Below are 14803 nucleotides of genomic sequence, written 5' to 3'. Positions count from 1 at the left end.
GCTGCTACCAAGAAACCAGGCACAATGCTTTCATTTTGTTCTAGAATTACTTCCCAAGCTGTCTCAGGCTTTATGTGGAAGCAGTTGTCCACGTGGGCGCCATCTGTAGTAATAGGAGCTCTCCCCATCCTCCCCTTCTCACTTCTCTCTCCCCATCTCCCCTTACCCCTTCCCACCCCCACCCCCAAGCTCTCAATTTTTGCCTGGAAATCTTGTCTACTTCCAATATCCAGGAGGATAATTAAATCAAATCTTATATTGGTTAAAGTATTGGGTTTTCAAATTTTATTCCCTCATGGACATTTATTAGCAGGCATTGTTCTGTGGTGACAATGAGAGACTCTCTGGGAGAGGTGTCTATGGAAGAGTACTCCACCCAAGAACCTGAACCAATCCACTGGATGCAAAAGCACGAGGCAGTTTATTAAATATACGCAGGCACCTGTGGATGCTGCAGCAACTAAGTTACAATTAAGTTACTGAGCATGCCAGGCTGATGGCACATCATGTATTTATAAGGATTTAGGTGTTACATAAGAGGCTTGTCTAGCAACACATTTCATTGGTTCTCAAATTGGCGGGCTTAGCTCACCCTGGGGACGGCCCTGTGTCTATTCTCAAATTTCCCTGAAAAAACCATAAAGCCATATAAAACACCCTGTAGCAGGTTGACAATTTAGATAGGATGTCTTGGAGGGGGTGGAGTAGCCCCGAAAAACCACAAAGCTAGATAGAGCACTCTGCAGCAAGTTTGACAGTTTAGATAGACTGCCTTGGGGGTGGAGGATTCCCTCTTCTTAGCCTAGTCAGTGAGTCTGCAACCCATAGATATCCAGTTTTAGCATTGGCTGAGCTGAGGGGCCCAGCTGAATTTCAGCAAAGTTTAACGTAGTACAGGGGCATGGGGGTCTTTCAAATATGGGGTCTTTCAACATTATAGCTGTTGTAACTGACATCAGACCTAAGATGGGATAATAGAATGACGTTGATCACCAGATAAATATTTGACTCATTTGGAAGCTTTATGACAATCTGATAAAAAAAAAATCAAAGCTTTTCAGAAAGACAGGGCTAGCCATAAGGAGAGGAAGGAGCATATACACACATGTGTAAACACACACACTCACACACATATAAACACACACAAATGCAAACGCTAGTGAGAGAGAGAGAAATTCTCTATAGGATTATCCTTCAGAGAAGGTCTCTGGAAAGGAGTCAGTAAGCCAAGATATTGGAGTTGGTACACAATTTCCATATCTCCTGTTGGCACATAACTCTGCTTTTCCCGTTGCAGCACAAATCCTGTGTTTCCTATTGGACAATGTCTATTACCTCTGAATGCATCTCTCTCTCTCTCTCTCTCTCTCTCTCTCTCTCTCTCTCTCTCTCGTAGTTCTTTGGTGTATGTATGTATGTATATTGTAAATATATACAAGTATATCTGTGTGAATCTCTGTGTATATGTCTCTTGTGGGTGCATAACTCTCTCCTGTATCTCCTGTGTGTGTGTGTGTTTATGTGCATTTGTATGTGTGTGTCTGTCCTAGGCCTATCTCCCACATGTAAGGGCATATTAGTTACTTTCTTCATCATTATGAAAAATACCAGGCAAAAGTAGCTTAAAAGAGGAAAAATTATGTTTGGCTCACAGTTTAAAGAACTACAGTCCAACATTTAAAGGAAGAGGAAGACATGCCAGATGGGTTCCATTAGTAGCATCATGAGCTTGTTGTATGGCTTGTAGTCCTTTGGATAAGGAAGCAGAGATTGCTTGGGTTGGAAACTGATCTACTATATAATTTTCAAGGCCCAAATCTATCTTTTCTGTTTGATTCATATCTCTAAGGTTCTATAATCTCCCAAATAGTGCCACCAAATGAAATGTCCAAATACACCGGGCCTGAGAACATGTTCTGTCTAAACCATAACATGGCTTCTGAAACATATAGGAATCACGAACTCTGAGGTAGTCATAGACAGAATAACTGTTCTGTATACACGGTTCAGGCAAGTAATGTCTGGCATATGTTTTCAGATTCATTGGGAGCATTTAATAAAGAGTGGGCACAGAGTAACACAACACGGACATCACAGTGCTTGGAGCCAGGAAAAGTTAGTCCTATAAGTCCAGCAGCACCAGCAGCAGAGCAGAGGTGAGGGAATGTGATGATCAGCAGATGGAGCTAGAAGGGTAAGAGACAACGCGTTAACCTCTGTCTGCAGGACTGGTCATGACTTCTCCAGCTTAAGAGTTTTCTGCTCTAAAATGCATGCTGTAAAAATAGACATACTTTGTTTTCCTCATAAAAAACTTACCAGGAATGTAGTAAGTGCTTGTTAAATTTTCCTTCTTGAAGGAATGAGCCAGTGAATGGGTTAAGGAATGAATGAGGGAGGGAGACCCAGAGGGTTCATTTTGAGTTTTTGGCCTTTGAAATACAAAAGCAAATTTCACTTTCTTTGCTTTGCTAATGTCTGTCAATAGTGTGAGATCATATTATTGCATTTTTTAGAAGCAGTGATCAATGAGAACACTGTACCAGAGGACTCTCGGTGGGACTTCTGTGTTGAACACATTATTTAGCAAATACTAACACAGGAAATTGAGGGTATTTACCAATGTGCTGAAGCTAACACATGAACGCAGAGGAAACCAACAGAGAAACAGCTCTCTATTAACCTTGTCATTGTGGGGTCTTAAAAAGCTTTTGTCCAACACTGGGCTTTGTAACTTGTAAAATAATTCAAAGCATACAACAGTTAACCTTGGAGACATTTTGATTACCTCCTCAGGGTTTGTGTTTTTAAAGGCAGTGCAAGGCGGAAGGCTAGACTCTGTCCTGACTTCAGAGTCTGCCGAACCCCAGCTTTACTACTTAGCTGTCACATCATCTAGCATGATGCTGTGAACTCTTTAGAAGTCTGTTTTCCTCAACTGTTAACCATACTAATTGCTCTTCTTTTTTAGTAGTATGTCAAAAATTAAGTGAAATTTTAATTTCAAGCTTCTTATATGTGGTGTATATGTGTCAGGGCCCAGCCTTGATGAAAATGCCTCTTATCAGGGTAGGGTCATGGGGATTTAGAAATATAGGTAAAGAATGCAAAGATGCATGAAAAATAATTAACAGAAACCATAGAATAGCCCCGGAAAGTTATTTTAGCAAATACTGAAATTATCCATGTTTAATTTTCCATATACTTTTATACCCTGATACAAAGAAGGAAGAAGGCAACAAAAGACTTCTTTAACTTGATGCAAAGGACAACTCACACAGTTAATTTCTTCAACACTTTGAGACATCAAGTCATTAGCATTCTGTTGTTTAGACAGTGAAGCTACCTTAGACCAAGTGTCCTGAAGGCAACCACTTTCCAGGCAACCTCCTATTACAAAAAAAGGAGCAGAAGTCCGCTTGCATATCCTGACCATCTGTCAGGACAGAATAGATCTACCTATATGAGCCATCTTAATGTCAAAAGAACCAAGAAACCACATCCTGAGTCAGGACATGTAGCTACACTTGTCAACCATTTTGAGCAACCTCCAAACTCTCTGACCATCAGACAAGGTAAAAAGAGGCTCACATTTTTGGCCTCCACATATATGTCTATGATAATTTACTGTTTTCCTTGGGGAGATATGAACTGATTCATCCATATTTCTAGGAGTTGAGAGAATGGGTCAGTTAGTTGTGCAAGCTTAAAGATCTTGATTCTGAAGCTCAGAACCCATGTAAAAAAAGCTAGACATAGTTCTATGCGTTATAAGCTACAGCAGAGCAGGTAGCAATAGAAGGCTCCCCAGAGCTCATGACCAGACAGTCCAGACCTGCAGTGAGACACTGTTTCAATACATAAAGTGAGGAGTGATTGAGGAAGGCAGTGGACATTGACCATGTGCACACATGTATGGACACGCGTGTACTATAAATACAGATTTCAAAACAAGCAATCAATATGGTGTTAATTTCATTAATTTTCCTTGATTTGTGCAAACTTTTAGAAAATTGTTGATGACATTCTGCTATTTTAGTTTGGTTTCTGCTGCTTTGATAAAACACTGATCAAAAGCAACTTGGAAACGAAAGGGTTTATTTCTGATTACAAGTTAGAGTCCTTCTTTGAGGGAAGCCAAGGCACAAACTCTAGTTAGGAACTGAAGCAGAGACTGTGGAGGAACAGCACTCACTGGCTTGCTCTCCATGCCTTGCTCAGAATCAGGGACCCACATTGGTATGGGCTCTCCTGCAATTAGCACTTGAGAAATGTGTCACAGGCATGGCTGGAGGCAAATCCAATGGAGGTTGTTCTTCAAGTGAGGGCTTCTCTTCTGAGGCGACTCTACTTTGTCAGGTTGACAGAAACTGGAGTTACAGATGGTTGAAATAATGGAACCTGAATTCTGTCCCTCTGCAAGATCAGTAAGCTCTCTTAAGCATGGAGCCATCTCTTCAGCCTCTCATTTTAAGCAGTTTATCTCCCACAGAAGAATGGAAGTTGCATGTTTTGCAAGCTTGCACCCTTTTGCCACTGATGGCAAATACAAATTCTAGATATGATTTTTATCTTGAGGTGCTACAGACACAAAGCTCAATTGAAAAATAGAAATGAAGATAAATATCAGAGTTCGTAGTTACCTACAGTAGATGCTTCGTATTTTTCTATAGAAATTTAAATGGATCATGTCGTCTTGCTGTGCACTTTCAGCTGGAGACAGAAATATAACCAATTTTTAAAAATTATTTTGTGGGACTGGGCAGTAAACCTAAGGTCTCAGGCTTGCAAGACAAGCATTCTGATTGAGTTCTACTTTAGTTTCTTAAAGTTTTATTTATTTTTATTTTATGGTATGAGTGTTTCCTGCATATATGTTTGTTGACCTTGTACGTGCCCAGTGCCTACAGATGCCAGAAGGTGTTGGGTGCCTAGAACTGGAGTCACAGATGGTTGTAAGTGCTGGAACCTGAATTCTGTCCTTCTGCAAGATCAGTAAGCTCTCTTAACCATGGAGCCATCTCTTCACGCCTCTCAATTTAATTTTCGATACAGTATCTTCTCAAGTTTTCCAGATTGTCCTTGAATCTACTCTTAGCCCAGGCAAGACTTGAACTTGCTATTCTGCTGCTTCAGCTTTCCGAGGAGTTGGGTCACAGGCCCCAATGCATTCGTTTTATTAGTGTCTTGATGCTAGACAATATTGTTGCATAGCATACAAAGACTCTAGGTGTATTAGTCATTCACTATGAGGTAACATTATTTTCTTTTCAGGTTGTAGTATATTGCATTTTGGGGAGGAGAAACAGAACCTTAAAGAACAAATAGATATTAGAGTGTAATACACTAGGATGGAATAATGGTTCAGTGGTTGAGAGCACTGGCTACTTGTCCAAAAGACCTGGGTTCAATTCCTAGCACCCACAGGGTGGCTCATAATCATCTGCTAACTCCAGTACTTGGGGCATCTGGTGCCCTCTTCTGGTCTCTATGAGCACTGCACAAATGTGATACCTAGACATACTGGCAGGCTTTTAAAACATCTTTATACATAAATAATATTTTTTTAAAGTTACAGTACTGAAAAATAACATGTTTTAGCCTTGATAATTTTTAGAGAGAGCTTAAAAGTTCTTTAATCATAAGGTCCTTTTATTTCCATTATTTTTCTTATTACCAAGGCTGTGATGGAGGGAAACTTCCATGATAATTCTGTGCCAGCTTTCTACTGAATTTTGTACATAGAACTGAAAATTTTTGTCCATGTAACTTTGCTTATGGCACCCCCAGTTTCACTACCCCTGTGTAGGTCTAATGAGGGGCAGGGTGTGGAGTGGAGGTGTGGCCATGACTATCAGCATGAATGGTGCTAGAACAGGCAGAATTCACATGGGCCATGCATGATCCCTTGGATAGAAGGAGATGGGAGCAGATGTGCCAGAGAAAAGGGAGAAAAGCTTGTCACCTCCTCTCTTTCACCCTCTTGTCTTTATAATTAATTAGTGCAGTATTAACCATTTGCATTCTGTGTTACTGCTTGATGTGAATGTGTTTTTGAGAGATAGTTCACATTTTTGGGATAGCTACTACATTTAGAAAAGGTAAAAAGTCAGATTTTAGCTTTTATGAAAGTAAGTAACCAATAAAGCCACAAAATTGTGTGGTAGAGAGTACAGTGTCTTGCAGAGACACATCAAGGTGTAAAAGCCAGGGTATTGCAAATACTGGCTTATTCCATGTGCTCTAGTTTCCTCTGACTAATCAATTAGTTTATCAGCTTCCTGTCATCCAGAGAAGGTTCATTTCCACAAAAGAACGAGAGTGTCGGTTGCATATCTATATTTTGTGTATAGATTGCTGTCTACCCTCCTGAGAAATGCTTGCTAGAAATTATTTTTCAGAAAGCAGTTCATTTCCTTCCCTAAGCTGTTTGAAGAACATTGTTCCTGGATTTCACATCACCCCAAATATATTTCCCTAGCCACACAGGAAGTACTTTAGTTTTCAGTGTTTTTGTGTAGCCGTTGTGAGCTGGAGGTGATGCATGTGAAATGTTGGGATGTTTGGCAGATATAATGTACCTCTCACAACTGAAACCAGACAAGAAACTCATTTCTTGGACCTCCTCAGTGTCTTGTATGAAACATTTTGACTTATACCATCAATTTAGAATTACACAGCTTCACAATGAGTTTCTCTAAAAGTTACTAAGTTCAGAAGTCCAGAAAAAACTCTTTGCAATTTCTTTTTCTTACTAGATCTAAAGTTTAGATCATCTTTGCTAGAAATTTCTATCCAAATGATCAGAGTTCGAGGACTAGAATAAAAATATTTGTTGAATGACTGGATGATAAATGCCACATATTGAAGATAAGGATCACTGCAACTGACAAATGACCCTCAGTTTATGTCATTATGAGCATATTAATAAAAATTGCAAGTGTTGTACATTGGAAAACCAATTAATCCAATTAATTGCTCAGCACCTGACCCCTTCCTCTTTCTTCTCTAGCTTTGTCTTCCTCATCCTGTGTCAGAAGCATGACAGAGCCTGTTGGGGATATTTTGAAATCTAAGAGAAAGTGGTGGCATGTTAATATAGTTTAGATTTGATAGAATATTTGTGTGATGTTCTCTCAGTTCTGGGCGTGGGCACGTTTTTGCCAGTGATTAGAGCATTCACAGGTTCTAACTGACAGTGTCTCCACCAGGTCTCCCACAGCTACAGGCCACAGGGTCTTGTTCAGCCTCCTGCGGTGCTCAGTGCATGGGGTATGTGGGGGGAAAGGAGATAACTTGAAGGTAGAAGTCAAAATTAGTCTAGGAGGGAATATTCTCAGACGTGAAGTAGTGTTAGATCCTGGTCTCACTGATATCTAGCCAAATGACCCGTTCTTCTCACTATTGTGCTTTGCAGTAGAGCATACAATCAACATGCACACTAGACTTTAAAGGTTTAAGTAAGAATTCATGAAGTAGTATTGAAATTTGTAAAATAAAAGGGGTATTTTTTGTAATGTGTGAGTCTGTAAGAGTTCGGTGTGAAAGAATGATAACAACTTTCTTAAACTGACTTTTTTTTTTTTTTAAAAAAAAACCTTGCTTTTATTTTTGAGAATACAATATAATTAATATAAGTACATCATTTTTCTCTTCCCTCCCTTCCTTCAAATCCTCCCAGATATCCCTCATTTTTCCTTTTCAAATTCATGGTCTTCTTTATCGTTAATTATTATTATATATATCCATGTTTATGTATATCCATGCATATTTCTAGATACATAAAACAGTCTGCTCAGTCTGTGTGATGTTACCTGTATGTCTGTTTTCAGGGCTGATGGTTTGGTATTGGATAACCAATTGGTATGCTCTTCCCTGGGGGAGACTATTTCTCCTACTTTCAGAATCTTTTAGCTGTCTTTAGTTTTCTGTGTAGATCGGAGGCCTTATTGTCCTTCTCCATCCATTTTGGCACGTGTGTGGTTGTCCTTGTTTAGTTCGTGCTGAGGCAGACATGTTGGTGAGTTTTTATGGGTGTTGCTTCTGAATTACCAGAATACAAGTCTTAGGCAAACTCCCTGGTCCTCTGGCTCAATGTTCCCTGAGTCTTATGTGTGGGAATATTTTGTAGATATATCCGCTGGGACTGGGCTCCATACCGTACATTTTAACTGTCTGTGATTTTCTGTAATGGTCTCTGACTGTTGCAAAGAGACATTTCCTTGGTGAGGGAAGGGGACTATGTTGTGTGTATAAGGACAAATGTTTAGAGTGTAGTTAGGGATCATTCTGGTTATAAAGTGGTGTTAAAGGGTTTTTTCAAGGTCACATGACCTTGCCAACACACAGCAATATCAAAAGATGCTTCCATAACACTAAATTTTAACTGCTCGAGTAAGAGAAGAATCAGACTACCTTTTCATTCTCTGGAAAGCAAAAGTTATACAAAATCATTATTCAATGAAAATTTAATCAAAGCCTATGTAGCAAAAAATTGTAAGAAAAAGAATGTTCCAGAAATACATAATAGAACTTTTATCTGATTTTCCAGACTCCTATTTTGTAGTGCTTATAGCTTTTATGAGATTTATAATCTATTTATTGTTTAACTGGGTGGTGATGGTGCATAGCTTTGATTCCAGCACTCAGAAGGTAGAGGCAGGTGGATCTCTGAGTTCAAGGCCAGCCTGGTCTACAGAGCAAGTTCCAGTACAGCCAAGGCTACACAGAGAAACTTTGTCCTAGAAAACAATAACAAAGCCAAAGCATAGAACAATTCCCCAAACCAAAACCAAACAGAAGACATTTTTTTATTAGCTTGGCTTTTCATTTTAAGTAGATACTAGCTTTAACTTAATATAATTGTATATATATTATGCATATAACTTAATATATGTCTTCATATATATATAATTAAGTTTAATCTGTCTTTATTTAAAATAAGAAACCAAACTTAAATATATTATAAATGTGATAAAAATCAAAGTATGTATCCATATAGTCACCACCAAAATCAGTAAATAGTCTTATTCTTCGCAAAATTTTTACATAATTCAACAAAATATCTCCAACACCAGTTTTCCCTTCTAACTCTTCCTGGATCCCCATAAGATATCCCTCTCTCAATTTTATGTTTTCTTCTTTCATTTTTTGATAACCCACTAAATTCTTACGCTGTTCACGTGTATGGAGGCAGCATATTGTAGCTAAGACTGGCTTTTCTTTTTTTTAAAAAATATCTTTATTTATTTATTGTGTGTATGAATATGTATATCTGTTTGCTACATGTATGCCTGGTGCTTGTGAAAGTCAGAATAGGGTGTCAGATCCCCTGGAACTAGAGTCACAGGTGGTTGTGAGCCACCACGTGGGTGCTAGGAATTGAACCTGGGTCCTCAGCAAGAATAGCTAGTGTTCTTAACCATTGAACCATCACTCCGCCCCTCTTTCTTTATTTAATTTTTAAATTCATTTTCCATACCAACCACAGCTCCCCCTCCCTCTTTTTCTCCCACTAGTCACCCCTTCCCCCAAAACCCACCATCCACTTCTCAGAAAGGATAAGGCCTCCTATGGGGAGTCAACAAAACCCGGCAGATCAAGTTGAGCCAGAACCAAGCCCCTCCTATCTTCATCAGGGCTGAACAAGGCATCCCAGTATTGGGAACTGGCTCCAAAAAGCCAGCTCCTGTAACAGCGATAGATTCTGGTTCCACTGCCAGGGCCCCCACAAACAGACTAAGCCGCGAAATTGTCACCCACATGTTGAGGGCCTAGTTTGGTTCCATGCAGACTCCCCAGCTGTTGGTCAGGAGTGAGTGAGTTTCCCCGAGCTTGGGTCAGCTGTCTCTGTGGGTTTCCCCATCATGATCTTGGCCCCTTCTCTTGCTCATATAAAAAACGTTGCTCCCTTTTTTCAGCTGAACTCTAGGAGCTCTGCCCGGTGGACCTCTGTATCTGCTTCCATCAGTTACAGAATGAGTGTTCTATAATGACAATTAGGACACTCACCAATCTGATTGCAGTAGAAGGCCAGTTCAGGCATCCTTTCTACTAGTGCTCAGAGTCTAGCTGGGGTCATCCTTGTGGATTGCTGGGAATTTCTCTAGTACCAGGTTCCTCCCTAGCCCCATAATGGGTCCTTCTATCAAGATATCTCTTTAAATGTTCTCTCTCTGTGTCTCTCCCTCAACTCGACCATCCCATTCCCTCATGTTATCATTCCCCATTCCCTCCCTTCTACCCCTACAGTTTACCCAAGGGATTTTATCTATTTCCCCTTACCAAGGCAATCAATACATAGCCCTATTAGGGTCCTTTTTAGGCTTCTTTGGGTCTGTGGACTGTAGCCTGGTTATCCTTTGCTTTACATCTGATATCCACTTATGAGCAATTAAATACTGTGTTTGTCTTTTTGGGTATGGGTTACATCACACAGGATGATTTTTTTCTAGTTCCATTCATTTGCCTGCAAATTTCATGACGCCATTATTTTTTTTTCCAGCTGAGTATGGATTGGACTGGTCTTTCTTACTGATTGATCTTTCACTGTGTTCTCTTTGTGTGTTCAGCTTCACGGTTTTGAGAATCAGTGGTTAATTCCTTTTTATTGCTAAAAAGTATTCTATTCAGATATTCAGGTTATCCACACCCTTGCCATTAGAAATAAATCACCACTCAACTAGAGTTTTTAATATGGATGTGTGTTTATTTTTCTCCCAATCAAATACCTAGATGGGGAATTTAGGAAGCATATGGACATATAATTATAAAAAAACTAACTTCTAACTTCTATTAATTTTGGACTAACTTGATGCCTATAGCTATTGTTTGATATTCAAATTGCCATATAGTCATTCAATGTTTGAGGGATGTAGGAATTAGATGCCAGGGAATCTTAAGTAAGTATACCATTAAACTTACACACAGAGAGTAAAAACCAAATGGCAAACTTCAAAGGTGGAACTTGCCAGAGCTGGAGGCCAGCAAATGGTAAGGCATGAGGGCATGGCTGCATAGGATTTTAGGTGTTGTATAGTAACTGGGTACAGGGAAAGTAAGAATATCAGGTAAAGGTACAGAGGCAAGCTGGGTGAATCAAGCAGGATGCTGAATGACATGTGCCAGGCTTTTGTGTGACTGATCAGATAGATACCTGGAAGGAACAAAAGAGATGATTTCTTTGGTCTGTGGTTTCTGATGGTGCAGTTCATGCTTGTTTGGCTCCTTGTGCTTGGACAGGAGTCACCACAGCAGGAATGTGTAGCAGAGGACAGCTGCTCACTTCTGGCTAATTCACATCACAGAGTCAGAAACGAAGAAGCCAAGGACAAGATACCTCATGAACCCACCGTGTGTGACTTGCTAACACTTCCTCCAGTTATCTCCCACCTTCTCTGTTTTCCACAGCACCACTTTCTGGAACAAGCCTTCAAACCATGTGCCTCCCAGAGTATTTCACACTCCTGGAGTTAGGTGTTTATATCTGTCTGCTGATTTCCTGGGCCATATTTAAAGCATATTTCTCTTTGACATAATGTGCGAGCTTTACATTTTTTTCTGTTGTCTTGTGAGTTAGTAGGTCGTCTAGTCCCTTTATTGCCCATAGCACTTCACATTTATTAGGATATTAGAAAAATAGAGCTTATACAAGAGTGAAGAAATGAATGGGAATGAGTGAAGTTGTCTATTCCCTTTGCTGTTAAGCAAGTTCATGAAAAATTCTCATCACAGACCTCTCGGGTCATCTTTGTAAAGGCACATTAAAAATGATGATCCATTTCTCTACTGACCCTGGTCAGGCATACAATTTTCTTATGAGCCTGATTTATTAATTTCAATTGTTTTATGATCAATACTAATTTCACAGCCTCATTGACTTTGGAGAGAGCGGCATGGACGGCTGAGGTAGTTCAAATGAATGGATCAAGTGTGCTGTGGGTCCTTAATTTTGTGGTAAAATTGGTCTTACGATTGCAGTGCTGAGAAGATTGCTTTGTTTAAAAGATGCTAGGGATCTTTATATATTTTGAGCCATCTACTTTAGGCAAAAGTTGATACTGCATTTTCTAATGTATACTTTCTCTCATGCCATGTCTCATAACATTTTATCGTCTTCGTGATCTTCATTTGTGCAGGTTTAAATAGACCAAAAGTCTGCCTTTATGAAAACATGGCTGTTTGTTGTGATAATACATGAATTTACTTCATTGACCAATTTACGTTATTAATGATAAAATAAATACACAGTAGAAGAGGAAGTCTGAAAATCAAAGAAAATAGTTGAGTGAGGCCACAAGCAATTATGAATGACTCTGGATCTTTATCATTAGTGAACTGTAATTAGAGTCATGCAATCCATTACCCAAACAAAACACTTCAGAGAAAGAAAGAAGAGCAGCAGGTAATCCTGCATCCTGACAGGTGGCAGGGGAGCTGTCCCAGTGGAGAGAAGGATTATCTTCCTAGTTAAAACGCTCCCTTCAAATCCTTTAATTCAAGTCGTTTTCATTTCATATTTCTGCCATCTAAGATACTATTTTTTTTTCCGAGACTGGGTTTCTCTGTGGCTTTGCAGCCTGTCCTGGAACTAGCTCTGTAGACCAGGCTGGTCTCGAACTCACAGAGATCCGCCACCACTCCCGGCCTATGATACTAATTAATAGGTTAATAGGTCTAGGAACCTCTTTTAGCTCCTTAAGTTTTAAAAAATGCTCCCCAAGATGCTTTTCTTAATGTGAGAACTATTGTAGTGCATCAAGGGAAAATACTTCAGACTGCTGTGGAGTATTAAGAGGCCATGCATGAGCTAATTTGCTTGATTTTGTTAGTCATTTCCCCATGAATGTTAAAAGCAGATGGAGCTGGAGAGATGGCTAGCATGGTCACCGAACCAGCACAGGCACTGGAGTTCAGTTCCCATGTACCAAGTCTAAAGCTGTGTATGGTTGCACACAACCTGTGAAGCCCTGTGTAAACTCCGTGCTGTGGGATTTGTAGCAGAGGCAGGATGATCACTGGGCATGCTGAGCAAGTCTACTTGAAAACAGATAATGTATTCCAGGTTTACCGAAAGACCTGTCCTCAGGGCATGAGGAGGGGAACTGGCGTGTTACTCTGGCTTCTACATGGTCTTGCATACCCCTTTCCAGAAGGATAAGTAAATCAAAACATGCATAATATACATATTCAGAGATTAAAATTAAAGCCAGGAACAATTAGAAGAATGTGAGAGATATCATAAATGTCAAAGTGAGATTCACTGAATGTCTGGGAGATTCTCCACCCCTCATGTGTCTCCTCCTTTGGGAGTGGGGTTGGGGTTGACAATGAGGTAAATATTCGAAGGAAAAACATTTATTTTGAGTGTGATTTGAGGGCTTAAGACATCGAGCATCTGTGAATTCAACACATATCTTCACAGATGTATTGGAAACACATATTCTTCTTGTTTCTGTGGGGAGAGCACTTTGGGAATCTTTAGTGTTTTTCTGTTTCTTTGCTCAGCTTGTGATTCTGATCTTGCTTTTGAAGTATTTAAAAACATGGTAGAATCTCTTTTTAAGAAGTAATTTGAGTTTCATTGATCTTCAGATCTTGGTTTCTAATGCACAGACAGGCACTTAACTGCATTTGGTAATGTCTCAGAATTACATAGCGCAAGATTTATTAGCACAAGAACTACGTTTCAGCTAGATCTCTTGTGAGATTAAGAGACGGTTGTCACACTCTGGGCATGCATGTTGGTGAGAATGTGCTTTCCACGCTGTTCCTTTATGTTGTTCACTTTTTGACACAGCTAAAGGATATTTATCTTCTTCATTTATCCAGTACACCTTGTAGAGAACTACCACACTGCTCTTCAACGAGGTACAGATGCTGTAAGGAGTAGAATCTTGCCACAACATAGCTAGTTCTCTAGCAGAGAAGAGACATGCAGTGTACACTAGTAAAAACGGCAAGATTTTACGAGCCTGCAGAATCTTTGAAAGAAAGGAGCAAATGTTTTTAAATCTGTAGTTAGAGTGTTAGTTTGCTAAGACACATACTAAATAATTCATGGAGTCTCCTCTGCTTCTCTTGTCTGTGTTCTCTCTGTTTTATTAGTCGCTACATCTCATCAAGGGGGTGATTTTGAGCCATAAATGATTCTCAAAATGTGTTCAGCCTAGTCCAAGGCTTTCTAAAGCTCAGCACACACCAGGGGCTCCGATGGCATTGTTGTGTACTGTTCAGTCTCATTGAAGGAGTGGAAAGTGCACTGGGCAGGTAGCTTTAAGGAAAAGTTGAGCGCTAGAAGATGGTTCAGCTAGTACAGTTGCTTGCTGCCAGGCCTGACAACCCAAGTTCTATCTTTGGAACCCACTTGGTAGGAGAGAACTGCCTCCTACAAGCTGTCTTCCGACTATAAAACTTGTATTGGACTGTGAGTTTACCCTCAAAGTTGCATACAAATGCTTTTATTTCTTCCATCTCTACCATATTCCCTCAAATCACCAGGTTTTCTGAGAGGCAAACAGCAGACATGGGTTCATGACTACCCTCTTTGCATAGCCACTGGTGAGATCTATGGGGGAGGAGAGCCAGGGAAGGGATAGCTTTTCCATTACATTCTATTTGGGGATCTTACTTTCCCATAACATTTGTCTTCAATGTGTTACCTGGATGTGTGTTAACTGGAGCTAGTAGATCAGCAAACTGTTGAATGTAGACAAACTTGTGGGAAAATCAGAAAAGCATCAGCATTTAATCTTAATTACTTAATCTTAATAATCAATATATTCCTTAATACTTCAAAAGACAA

The sequence above is a fragment of the Microtus ochrogaster genome, chromosome 5 (assembly GCF_000317375.1).
Source record: "Microtus ochrogaster isolate Prairie Vole_2 chromosome 5, MicOch1.0, whole genome shotgun sequence".
In the NCBI taxonomy this organism is placed as follows: Eukaryota; Metazoa; Chordata; class Mammalia; order Rodentia; family Cricetidae; genus Microtus; species Microtus ochrogaster.
This window is presented reverse-complemented; position numbering follows the sequence as displayed.